This window comes from Strix uralensis, chromosome 3, assembly GCF_047716275.1.
Source record: "Strix uralensis isolate ZFMK-TIS-50842 chromosome 3, bStrUra1, whole genome shotgun sequence".
NCBI classification, from domain to species: Eukaryota; Metazoa; Chordata; class Aves; order Strigiformes; family Strigidae; genus Strix; species Strix uralensis.
Genome location: NC_133974.1, coordinates 96,540,226 through 96,552,718, shown reverse-complemented (window position 1 = coordinate 96,552,718; position 12,493 = coordinate 96,540,226). Strand labels below are relative to the sequence as shown.

At 39.9% G+C, this 12,493-nt stretch overlaps 1 protein-coding gene across 5 annotated transcripts in view; it reads left to right on the top strand.

Moving 5' to 3' along the window:
• Positions 1 to 12,493, top strand: part of LRFN2 (leucine rich repeat and fibronectin type III domain containing 2) — a 160,962-nt gene that overhangs the window by 27,286 nt on the left and 121,183 nt on the right. The window contains exon 3 of one of the 5 annotated variants that reach the window (XM_074863498.1): positions 11,482 to 11,556. The exons of the other annotated variants lie outside the window; for them this stretch is intronic. The gene's annotated coding sequence lies outside the window, so the exon portion shown is untranslated. The remainder of the gene's footprint in view (positions 1 to 11,481; positions 11,557 to 12,493) is intronic. 5 annotated transcript variants of the gene reach the window in all.

Genomic DNA, 12,493 nt, shown 5'->3' with positions numbered 1-12,493 from the left:
CGGCCAGCCTGGTTACCTGCCACACATGTGCCAGCTGAGCCCTGGGTGCTGGGGATGGATTTCAGTGGTGGGGCTGGTTTTCTTTCTCCCTGTGCGGGGTATGTTAATATTTCATCCTGCCATACCTCTGACTGGTAGCTGTGTCATGGTGTTTTTGTGGGGAATCTCTTCAAAACCCCTCCATGTAGATGTCTCTGGGCAAACGTTTTTTCACGTTCAAATGCCATTAATGTATCTGAAATGAGCTGTACAGTGCATGATCGTTATTTGTTAAAGGAGTGGGCTGTGTTAAATCCCAAACAAGCAGGTGTCTACATTGTGCAGTCTTGCACCACACCTGGTAGTCTGGCATTTCTCCAGACAGCTCAGCATGAGGATCAGAGATCAAATGGCTCTCCTTAGGCAGTCTCTGAAGCTAACCCCGTGGCATCCAACATTAATTGTGTCTTTTTAGGATATTCTTCTGATAAGAATTCTAGTACCCAACCTTTATTTATTTGTTTTATCATCTTCTTTTGTAAAGCTCTTGTGATTGGTGTTGGTGGAATATTATTTCTTTTTCCATTGCTAGCAAGAAAAACTGAGTAAGTTACAGAGAATCAAGTCCCAAGAGCATGACAGCATGCGGCACTTCCGCAGTTACTGCTGTTGTGTGTGTACATACTTAAATGTACATGCAGCTACTTTATCCAATGTAGTGATGATCATGAATATTACTGGAGTTAGTTTTCCTATGGGGGTGTTAGTGGACTGGAGCAGTAAATTTGCTAGCTCAAATTTCATTCCTGAGTTCAAGTCAGTAGCCCACAAACAATACCACAGCTTTAGTTACAAGGGTCCTATTTAACACTGTACAGTTTTTCTTTGCATTAAACATGAAAACTCATGAATACTTCCATCCTGTTAAGTACTGTACCAGGCATCAGTAGGTAGAACCCTCCTGACTTTGAGAACACATGAAAATAAAAAGGGGCAGAGAGCAAGATCCCATACCTCTGTTTTGTATTATCTCAACACCAATCATGCTTCTAATTGTTTATCAATTAAACAGCAAGCTAATGATATCCATTTCTGGCTTCCACTACAGCAATGCCAGGCTCTTTTCAGTGGTGCCTAGGACAGGACAAGAGGTAACGGGTACAAACTGAAAGAGAAAAGGCTCCTTGTGGACATCTGGAAACACTTTTTCACTGTGAGGGTAACCAAGCACAGGAACAGGTTGTCCAGAGAGGCTGTGGAGTCTCCATCCTTGGAGATGTTCAAAAGCCACCAGGACATGGTCCTGGGCAACTGGGTCTAGGTGGCCCTGCTTGAGTAGAGGGGGCAGACAAGATGATCTCCAGAGGTCCCTTCCAACCTCAACTGTTCTGTGATTCTGTGATCTCAGCTCTTGTCTCTTCACCTTTACATGTCAAATGGTTTCTTCCAGGGCAGAGAAATGATGGGAGGGAAGGAAGGAATGACAAAGAATGGTAAGGGAAGCATTTAGGAATGTTGGCATGGGATAAGGAGGCATGATGGAGCCCCTGAAATGTTAGGGAACAAGAGGTTGTCACAAAAGAAAGCTGGAAATGCAGAGCAGCAGAATGCCAAGAACTGGCCACAGATGCAGGAAGTCCAGTCCAGAGAAGCCACTAAACATACAGTGATCTGTGCATGAACGTTATTTGCTTGCATAGGGAACTAGAACTGGAAGGAACTTATTGGATGTTGAGTTCTGTTTCTTTTTATGACACACAGCTGTTGTATGGAGCAGTGCTGTTAACACTTATCATCAAGTACCTAAGCTCCCTGGCAATTCTTGCCATTGGAGTGACTCTTTTTCTGGGTCCAGGAATGGGTCATTTGGCAGTGCGGTGCCTTGCTGCTCCTGGGAGCCTATACTTTCATGACCCTTTCAGAGTATCAGCCTCCTACAGTGTCAGTCCAGACATGCAATGAACGCAAACCGAAGAAAGGACATCTATTTCTTTATACCCTACAAATTATCAAAAGAAGTTGTAAGAGAACAGGAAGCATTATGTGTTCATTACCTTGACATAACCAGGAAAGCTGCCTTTTTTACTTTGTTTTTCATTTCCACACACCGCCCCCCTTGCTAATGTCATTAAGTCTTTGCTTTGTGGGACCTGGGGGGAATCACTGATGCCCTTGTTATGGGAGAGATCTCTCCATACCACAGAACAGATTGAGGCTGTGCCTTTTTCATATTTTTTTTTTAAATTAGGGAGTTCTGTTTGTCAGTCATCCTGCGCAGTGATAAGTGGCAGGTGCCATTCCTGTGAAGTCTGAGGACAAAAATTTTTTTAGCGGGCTTTGATATTAATGATAGCTAGCTGCATTAATACTCAATTCTCCATTTCTTTTTTTTTTAAATCTCGATTGAACAAAAATATTAAACAACAATTTTACTGTGGCCACTTGGAGTTTAATCAGAACACTTATTGTGTTATTGATCTGTCCTTGCTAGCAGTAACTTTTTAGTTTCCAGGCTATAGTTCCTGAGACTATGTTCTTTCAAAGGGGCGAGTGTGTCTGTTGTAGTGAACAGAATTAGTTTTCTCTTTAGTATAGGTCTTTTTTTTTTAATCTGTTTTTAATTAATAGATTTTTGGTGCAAATTAGCTCTTACCACTCAAGGTAAGAGAAGTTCCTTGAGAGTCTGCTGAGGTGTGCATGGGGCAACTGGTGTTAGGGGCTGGCATAATCCGACCACCGCTGTGGGAAGGGGCTGTTGGAGGGATGTTCTTGCATGTGTCTGTGGGCTCACCTTCATGACCAACATGTGGTTCTGAGGCACTGAAATTCTCCAAAGAGCGCACTGGAGTGGGATCTGCAGTGCTCCTGTGGGATGATGGTGGTGGTAGTCTAAGGTTCAGAAGCTGGGACAGCCTCAAGGGCTTATATATGGAGGCTTTTGGGGAAACTATCATCAAAAGATCTCTGTTGATTTGTCTTGTCATATGAAGGCAACACCTCTGACAGGCACAGCAGTTGACTTATGCCAATAGGAAGAGAGAAAAGCAGCTTTCACCAAGTTCCACTCAGCATTTCAGATCATCTTCAAAAAGTGCCTCCAGAGTTGCCTTCTGGGAGGGAATGTTTTAGAGCTTCCAACATCATAAACTATTGTTGCTATCAGTGGAGGAGGTTAGCAGGCTTAATGTATGGGTTAAAGAGGTTTTCTCTGATTTGGTTTCTCCTATCAAGGGGCTTTACAGAATATGAATGTCTGGTGGAAAAAGTGCTAAGATGAATTGGTGAGTGGATTGGGTGTGCAAAGAGGTGTGACAGTAATCTTTGTCCTCTTCCACTGTCATCTTTCTAGTGCCTCTTTTGGTCTGTTGATGATAGTCATGTCTAAATACGGGCCTAATGTATCCCAATCCTGAGTCGCAATCCCAACTGCTGTCTTCTGCCCATCCTCCTAGCATTTGTAATGCGCATCTCACCTACACTGCAGTAACTCTTTGAACTTCCCTGTTCTGGTAGCCACTTTTTGTGCTTTCCATCAGGTCACAAATTCTTGAAATTAAATCTTCTTCCGTAACTGATTCTCCATGTCTCCTTTTCACCATGTTTCTAATTTTAAACTTTGTCAGTACCCCTTAGTCTAAATCTGAAGTATTCCATGAGATCTGCCTTCTGTTTCCTGGCAAAGTGTCCTCTGAAGTAGCCTCAGAGCATCCACTGAAGTTTCTAAAGTAAAAGAAGCTTGTCAGGGTTGTGGAATATCCAGAGAAGCTTGATGTGTTTCCCAGAGATGCTCAAATGTTCTACACAGTACTTCCCAAACGTTGTATTGTGTTTTTCCTGTGACATTCACATAATCTTGTTTCCATAATTGAAAGTTACAGAAATTGGAGCTTTATCATTTAATAACTTCCTACTTGCTGTTTGCTCAGATGACTATGATTTGGTTAAAAAGGTTATGTAAATATCTTTATAAACAAAAAGTAATCAGCCTGTGGAAGGAGGAAGGTCAGAGCAAGAATACACTCAAAACAAGTGAGAAAAATAATATATCTGAGACTTGAATTTAGAAAATACTGATCATTCCTAATTTTATGTGAAAAAAAGTGTATGTGCTGACTTCTTCACAGCTATGAAATTCTTACTTTCTTGTAAAGTGTTAACCCAGGGTGTTTTGACTGACATCAAGTGAGAGATGCTTAATGTCTGACTAATCTCTTATTACGGTACTTTATTATCACTTGTTGGAAAGATGATCTCTTACGTCTTTTATGTCTGTGATCTAAGATCTAGTCCTCCACTACAGATTATGGTTTTGACTTTTTTGAAGTGGCAAAATGTCAGCAGCAGAAAGAGAATAAAAGCAAATCTCAGGCTACTTCGGGGAGGGGGAGGGCACCTGTTTGCATTTCAGTTTGAACATTCAGCTCTGAACCACTACATATTTCATGAGGATATGAAGTTGTACATTACTAGCAGAAGTCTCTTAGCGTGAATGTTAGAGTACTTGATAAAGATGTGGTGGTTTGATCAATCTCTAAAAGGGATCAACTTTTTTTTTCTTTTTTAACTTTCAGGAAGAGGAAACATAAGGCATAATTTCACCTGTTTGGGGGTAATTAGAGCTGCTATCAGTGGAAATAGGTGGTGTTGGTGGCTGGGAGATTTCGGTACCTGGAAAGAAAGTCTTGGAGGTTTCAGTCCTACATAACCTCCTGATTTTTTTTTTTTTTTTTAATAGAGGAATATTATAGTAGGTCAACTAAACCTGCATAAAGAAACATATACTCTCGGCCTCTGTTGACAGTAAAGGACTACAGTTGTTTAGGAGAGGAGCCAAACACACTTCTCCAAATTGCAATGCAACAGATGCATGAACATCCTAACAAAACAGTTAGGAATGATGGTATTTCTCTCCCCTCTTCAGGTGATTAATTGAATGCTGGTCAGTGAGCCACAAAGTCTGTATTTGCAGAGGGCTGTTCTCTTGTAGCTGTTCTTCAAAAGATCCATAAATCCACGCACTTTTCTTTCTGACATTCTGATCTAGCTACCTGCCTTTATATATCTGACTAGCTTTACCCAGCATCTGCTCAGAGAAGTCTCTAAATCAACATGTAAGGCAGACTTTAAAAAGGGAGAACATGATTTCTGTCCTCATCTCCTCCCTCCGAGGGCACTTGGTACAAATTTTATTGGAAATTGCTCCTGGCAGTATGTGCCACTTATTTTCTTTTAATTCTGTTTTCATCTCACCTCATAATAATTTCAGGAATGTTTTTAGTTTCCAAAGCCAAGAAAGCAGTTTCTTCTAGACGGCAATTGCATTTGCTGTTAAATAAAAAGAAATGCGTTATTCTGGCTAAGCTCTATAAAGATGGTTGTACAATCTGTACTGTACGGTTGGAAACTGCTGCAAGAAGACGTGTACCATATGGTGCATGTGGCGTCCCCTTACCTCGAGTGTTTCCTTAGTCAGTCTGACATGTTTGGTAATAAGCTCATTTTTGAATAAGGAAAAATATGGGTGATTTTTTTGGGGGGGGGAGGGGATGTGTATCTGTACATGCAAGAAGACTGGGCAAAGAAATGTTATTTTCCTTGCCTCAGCTTTAAGTAGGAACATCTTTAGGAGAAAAAGAGTGTGTGTTGAGCAGAGGGATAAGTTTAACATGGTGCCATGACAGGAAAATAGAATTTAAGTAGGAATGGGTTTAGCTCCTCCTTTCCTCTGACAAAAGCATAGCCCATAAATATGTTTGAAATAGGCACAATAGGGAGGTGAAATGCAGTGATCTACTGGCTTTTACCGGGTGAAAAGAGAATGGGAGATTTAGTATCTTTGGGAAACACTTCTGCATGTTGTATTCTTCTTCTTGGAAGCCACCTCAGAGTAAAACACTAGGAGTGTGATACAGAGAAGTAAAAATTAAAATTTTCCATACCTGTATGCTCCTGAAAACCAGGAGCAGAGAGGGAAATCCATTTACACCATCACTGCTCTTAGGCAAAGTGGTTTTAGCATGTCACCATACTTGCCTGATCTGTTCTAAATGCAAATAGCCAGTTCAGGGAAATTTCTGACCTGTATGGCCAAGCTGACACAACTGTTCTAGACTCCCTACTACCAGATGTACTGGTGATGGTGTGTATCCTGATAAAGGATTGCTCTCTGAAATAAGCAAGTAGTAGACCACTTGAGCCTACAAAAGCTTGCGATGGCTTTTTTCTCTATCTCTTACTGAAATGTTTTATTCTACATTTTTTAAAGACAAAGTCCATCACAAATTACATGCTGCTGACACTTAGGAGTGTGGAAAAAATCAGCATGAATCTCGTGCACTACATTCATAATAATGACGTCAGCCATCACTCTGAACTGAAAGGTAAACCGACATAATGCTTTGCAAACAGCTTGATATTGCTCTAGATTTTCTTCTCATAATGAAAATAACATTATATTCTGTACCTTCAACAATATAGTAGCTCCATAGGCAGCTGTGATCCCTCTGGGCTATACTATCTTTCCCCATTTTCCTATTGGGCAAGCATTTATTCCAGTCCTTCCTTTTGAAATTTGATTCCTGAAGGCAAGCAAAAAAAAAAACAAGGAACAGAGTCTTATGCACAAACCTTTGTCACCCTCTTCCCCCTATTTATCATTGTAGTTGTCAGGTATATAGACTGAGGCATATGACTGCCAAGAATACTGCTCTACTCTTTGTTCTTCGCAAAATGATACTTGTTTGCTATTGCCAAGTCCATTGTAAAAGTTAATCTAAGAAGTCTGAAGCTCTTAGTAATGTCTGTTTTGGCTTTGGTTCTGGAAACAGATATAGGATTTATGTGCTGGTATCTGGTTTACTAAAATGTGCTGTTGGTAGAGACTCAGTTTGGAGAATCTCCAAAAGTGTGCAGATTTAATTTGGAGAAGCATCTGTTGATTTGGGTTTTCAAGGCCTGTGGCTGACAGCAACCTCAATCAGAGCACAATCAGGTGTATTAAGAATGAGTACCCATGATATGTTGTCTCAAGCAGAAGTCTAGAACCTGGTTGGAAGGTTCCTGAGCTTACATTTTCATTGTAGTCTATTCTGATGTCCTAACATAGGATGAATCATAAGACCAAAAGGAATACGCCGATCCTACATAAAGGGAACAATCTTTGTCAAGAGCCAAAACATGATCTTCTCCTACAGGCTATAAGTGCTACAGATCCTGTGTAGAATTTTCCATCAATGACCATGACACTAACCTGGGAACATGGGTGTATTGTGGAATACAGGCATACTGGGGGATGAAACTGCAAATGCATATAGGGTGAGCTGCATGAAAAGCAAGAGGAAACAGCAGTACCCACTTGTTCATGTAGTGAACAAAACTAGCCTGGAGTCCCTTTGTAGTTACAATGAATATTGTCAGTGCTGCCCTCCCGAGAGCTGGCAACTGAAGGGACTCAGTAGAATGGCTTCTGCCGCAAGACTTGCGATGAGGTGCCTTGGAAAGTGAATAGAGCAAGGGACTTCCCTGCTGATGATTCTTGCTGCAAGGTAATTCAAAGCACCAGGCTCCTTCCTTGAATGAAGATGGTCCTATTACTCCCTGAAGTTTAGGGATACCCTTTATATCAAATCTTGGATTCTCACTTTCACTACTTAGGGACAAAGTGTGCACTGAAAATGGAAAAAAAGACTTCATCCTTCTTGTGGTCCACTCCTATTGTTTTAGCTAAGGACGTCTCCATGAGGATTCATGCCAAAATAAATATGTATTGTATTAAAGGGCAAAGAACATAATTGCTAATTTTACAAGTTTGAAGATAGGCATTGAGAACAGAGCATTTGATTATTAGACAAACAAAAGCTGAGTTTTCTAAGATTAAATGGACATTTAAAAATGAAAAATGGATTTATATTGCAATGGCTGTTAAGAAATAGACAATTATCTGTGAGGTATCACTAATCTTATTAAAATGCAGGCAAACATGAATTCTTTAAATTGTCATTATCTGAAGTGTCCAAAAGTTCATGGGGGTTTCTCACTGTGTGTGTTTTGTGGTGAGCTGGGGAAGGAAAACATGTCTGAGCCAATGAAATATCTTTGCATATAATAATCAGGAAAAATAGTAATTGCATATATCTATATCTATGCACACTCATGTTAGAAGTCAATAAACACTTGCCCATTTCTCTGCACAGAACCAGGCTTTAATTCTTTGCTATTCTCATTATTTATCAATCTGCAAAGCAGAATTTAAAATGCTGTCATGTTGATTTGGTTACACCCCTTTTGCATTAATTTGCACTGGTGGTGGAAAATCAGAACCTGAAACTTCTGAGTATGTCAGTTCAGAAAATTGTCAGACAGGAATGTGTCCTTCTGCTCCCATGTGGGTGTGGACTTGAATTACAAATCCCAAATTGGATTTACACGGTGGATCGCTATCTTACTTCCTGGGATGCACAAACCCAGTTCAAGGTCAAGGATCATTTCACTTTCTGAGGTGTGAATAAAAGTAATTTCACCAATAGTAAAACAGCTAGTCAGGGGCCTCCAGAGAGAGAGATGATTCAACCCATGTTTCCTCAAGAATACTCAATCATGCTTTGCAGGACAGCCAAAAGACAATAATAAACCTTTGGGGGTTGTGTCACGGCCTCCTTGTCCAAATATTTCAGAATGTATTATTTTCCTGGTATATAAAATATATTGCAACTCCTGGGGAAAGGCTTTTCAAACAGAATATTAAATATTGGAACTATGAGACCGATCCTAAAGATTTTTCACAATATGTGGCTTCCTATAAGAAGCTTCAATGTACATAAGACATATATCTCATCTGAAAGCCAAATACCCTATTGGTGCTTTTCCTTGTAAAATTCAAGATATGGACAATATTCAGTTTTCACAGGGATTTTACTTTTGGGTTTCAAACCATGGTAGCTTTGAAGGGTTTTTCTTATGAAAAGTACCCTGCTCTGAGGATGGATAAAGGTGCACAAGTTCTTTTTCTGCTTGGGGCAAAGAAAAGTGTCTGCTTTTGTACCTTTTTCCAAAATCAATTTGACCACAAGGTTTATCAAGGTATATGCTTACCCACATATAGAAGAAAGCCTTAAAGACACTTTACTACCTTGTAACTGGTCTTACACGTGTAAGCCTAAATCTTCCTTGGGGTTCTGAGCTGTGGTGAGTGGAAATCTTCCCTGTTATGTAGACATGGGTTTAGCTGAAAAATCATTGGACTTACTAAGAAATATATTTGAGATGCTGTGTTTCTCTGGGCAGCCACTTGACCTGAGCATACCCACTACTTCTCATATTGTGTTGTGTCAGAAAAGGATGAGCTTGAGAACAGTTATAGTTGCTGCTTCCAAAACTGTGATTATCAGCTTATTATTGTCACCTTGTTGCTGTTTCATCCTTTTAACACACACTGCTTTGTATGTACATATTGTATTTCTTATAAATGTTTAGTCCATCTGAAAGCCAGATCTAAAAGTAGATTATGGTGGGGTTCAGCCCACTTGCATCTTTTAATTTTTAGGGTTACCTGTTTGCTGACATTCTTCCATCCAAAGACTGAACTCTTTATGGACTGTATTACACTGTTACAAATATATGTTGAACTATTTACTCTTCTCTCAGCCCCAGAAGACAATAGACTATGCTAGAATCTCATTTGTCATTTTAAAAAAAAATTACTTTTAAGCTTTATAGTTGTGAGTGGAAGCTTAAGGATTTGATCCCTTTCCCCACAGCTCGAAAATCAGAAAGCAAATAATAAAGCATCTTGGCATGACATTAGTTTTGAATTTTCTGTCTGTTATCTCAATTTATAATTTCTTTTGTGGTTTTGAGTTGACTTTCAGACCCCTGAATTACAAAGGTCTTATTTTAGATTTCCTGAAATAACATTCCATAATAGCTTGCGGAGGTTTCTGATTGAGTAAAAATTCAGCGGTCCCTGCATTAAAACCGCAGCCCCAGCATAGTATCACCTGTTTGAGCAGAGATTAACTTAATTTCCCTAAAACTAAATGTGATGAGAGTTCTATGTCTGAGTGAGGTCATCAGGGTCTGAGTGGGGCAGGGAATATGGACTCACAGTATAATTCTCTTCTGGCCTCTAAGGATCAACGTTAATTTATCCTGCAAGCACTTAAGTCCTGTTAGAAGCCAGGAAACATTTATGTATCGGTGATGATCAGGAGCAGAACAAGCATAAGGATCCAAGCTGTGATAACCTAAAATCAGGTGAAACTGAACACTATTTTTGGCTTCTCCATCATTCCCAGGAACTCCTACTTTTTCTTGCTTAATCCATCTTCGACCAAAAACTTCCACCACGGGTGGCTCACTCAGTGACTGGAGGGGGGAATGGAGAAGCACATTCATTCCCACCATCACCATCCAGGGCCTTGCCCCATGTGCCAACTTCATACAAATAATAATAACAGCCACAAGACACGTTTTTTTGGCAGTGTAGAGTCATAACACCATATGGTTGTCAGTGTTTACAAATGAGGTGTTAATAAGTTGTCAGTTACTAACAGAAATGAAGGGGAATGGACTGGAGGAGGAGGGAGGAGTGACCTTGAGTTAATGGAAGCTATTGTGACACAGTATGCAATGAATAATATCATAGTTAATAACTAGCTTGTTCTCATCCATATCCTTTTTCATGTGCACCTTCTTTTATTACATCAGTGATCAAGTAGTCAGTGCATATGTCTGGAGGCAAGGAATTAAAAGGTATAAATAACATGCACTTTAATTGAAATCCAACCATGAATGCCTGGCCTTTGTGATTAAACCTTTTATCATATGGATTGTCCCACACAGGTACATTCATACTACTGAGAAATCTACCTAGCTTTAAAAAAAAAAAAAAAAAAAAAAAAAGGCACATCTTTCTTTCAAATGTCCAAATTGAATCATCTGAGAATTTGTTTGACAGTAACAGGGCAATTTAACAAACACTTTCTTGCATGTATGCAAAATCCTACTCTAGTTTCTTCTGCTCAGAAGCTGGTGGCAAGCACTTTGAATACACCAACACTGCAAAGAGAGAGTGAGCATGAGAGTTAGCATTAAGTATACTGAGGGTCAGCTGCCTTAGAGTTTTCCATCCCTATTACAGCTCATTAATATGGTTCCTAGGATTTCTAAAAAAGAAAGAAAAAAAAGTAGTTAAAAAAAAGTCTATTGGATTAGGCTAGACCAGATCAGTTTGTGTCCTGCCTGCCTAGGGTTGCCTATGTACACAGACTTGATGCTGGATTTCTCTAGGCTCTCAGCCTCCAGCAAACTTCAGTGTACAGGCCTGATGAACGGGCTGCTGAGCTAGCAGTGTGCCTCCTGGGGGATTTAGCTGTGAGAGTAGATCAACATTTGCCTGACAATAGGGGCACTGCTGGTGTCATCCTTTACACAATGTATAGCAGAGTGGGACCTTGATTACTGTGAGAGAAACAGGAATGATAGCGGTGATTTTATTTATTTTAGATCACTTGATGGGTAGACTGCCTGCAATGATGATGAATGAATGTTTTCTGGGGAGCAGGGGAAGACTGGCTGCTGGTAAGCCTCAAATTTAGGCGTCTGATTTGTTTATAACTCCATGTGGAAAGGGTTTCCCAAGCGTTGCCCAAGGTTTACATCTCTGTGATGTGATAACCAGACTGAAAAAACTGTTCTTGACAAAGTAGCCAAGTATTTTTCCAATTCAGGTGGCTCACATCTGCAATATGATGGACTTCTCTTCAAAAGTGAGTGGTGGTATGAACTAGATGTTTGGTATTCCCTAAAGAAAATTATATGGAGGAAAATATATGTCCAAGCTACACAAAAAGTTGATTGCTGCAGAGAATGCAGGAAAATAACCCTAAACCAAGCTCACAGTCCTGTGTTAGCAGTGAATAACCCTGATAATGTATTTTAAATTACTTGGTGAAAGATATTTGGCTTCTCTCAAGGAGATTTATCAGCTAAGACAAGCCTTTGTGGAATGTTTTTGAACCTAAACTACATAACGGAGGCCAGTAAATACAACCTACCAAAAGGAGAGAAGGGCTCTGGGAGCCATTAGAAATATAAATTATTTGGTTTTACTGCAGCATTCAGCTGGAAGGCTCTTCCTTGATTTAAACAGATGCTTTGTTTTCCCCCTTGCTGTCCACTGTGTTTGCACTTGTCCTGCCAAATGTCCAAAGGCAGTTAAGCCAGGTAAATCAACCAATTGGTTTTGCTGCTCTTAACCAACCTGATCGTATTTCTAGTGCTGCAGTAAATATGCCAAATGAATACGGCACTGTGTAGAATTCTGGATTGGAAATCTCGCTGAGAAATCTTACTTGAAGACAACAAATGTTGGTAAAAGGAGAAGCTTGAAATTGGTAACACTAGTTCTTCATCTCAGAAGTTAACAAACACCACAAAAGCTGTTTTCTCCTTCATGCAGTACCTGAGATTTTGAACCTAAACTGTGAGGGATTTCTTAAGTTTTACAATTTTTTTA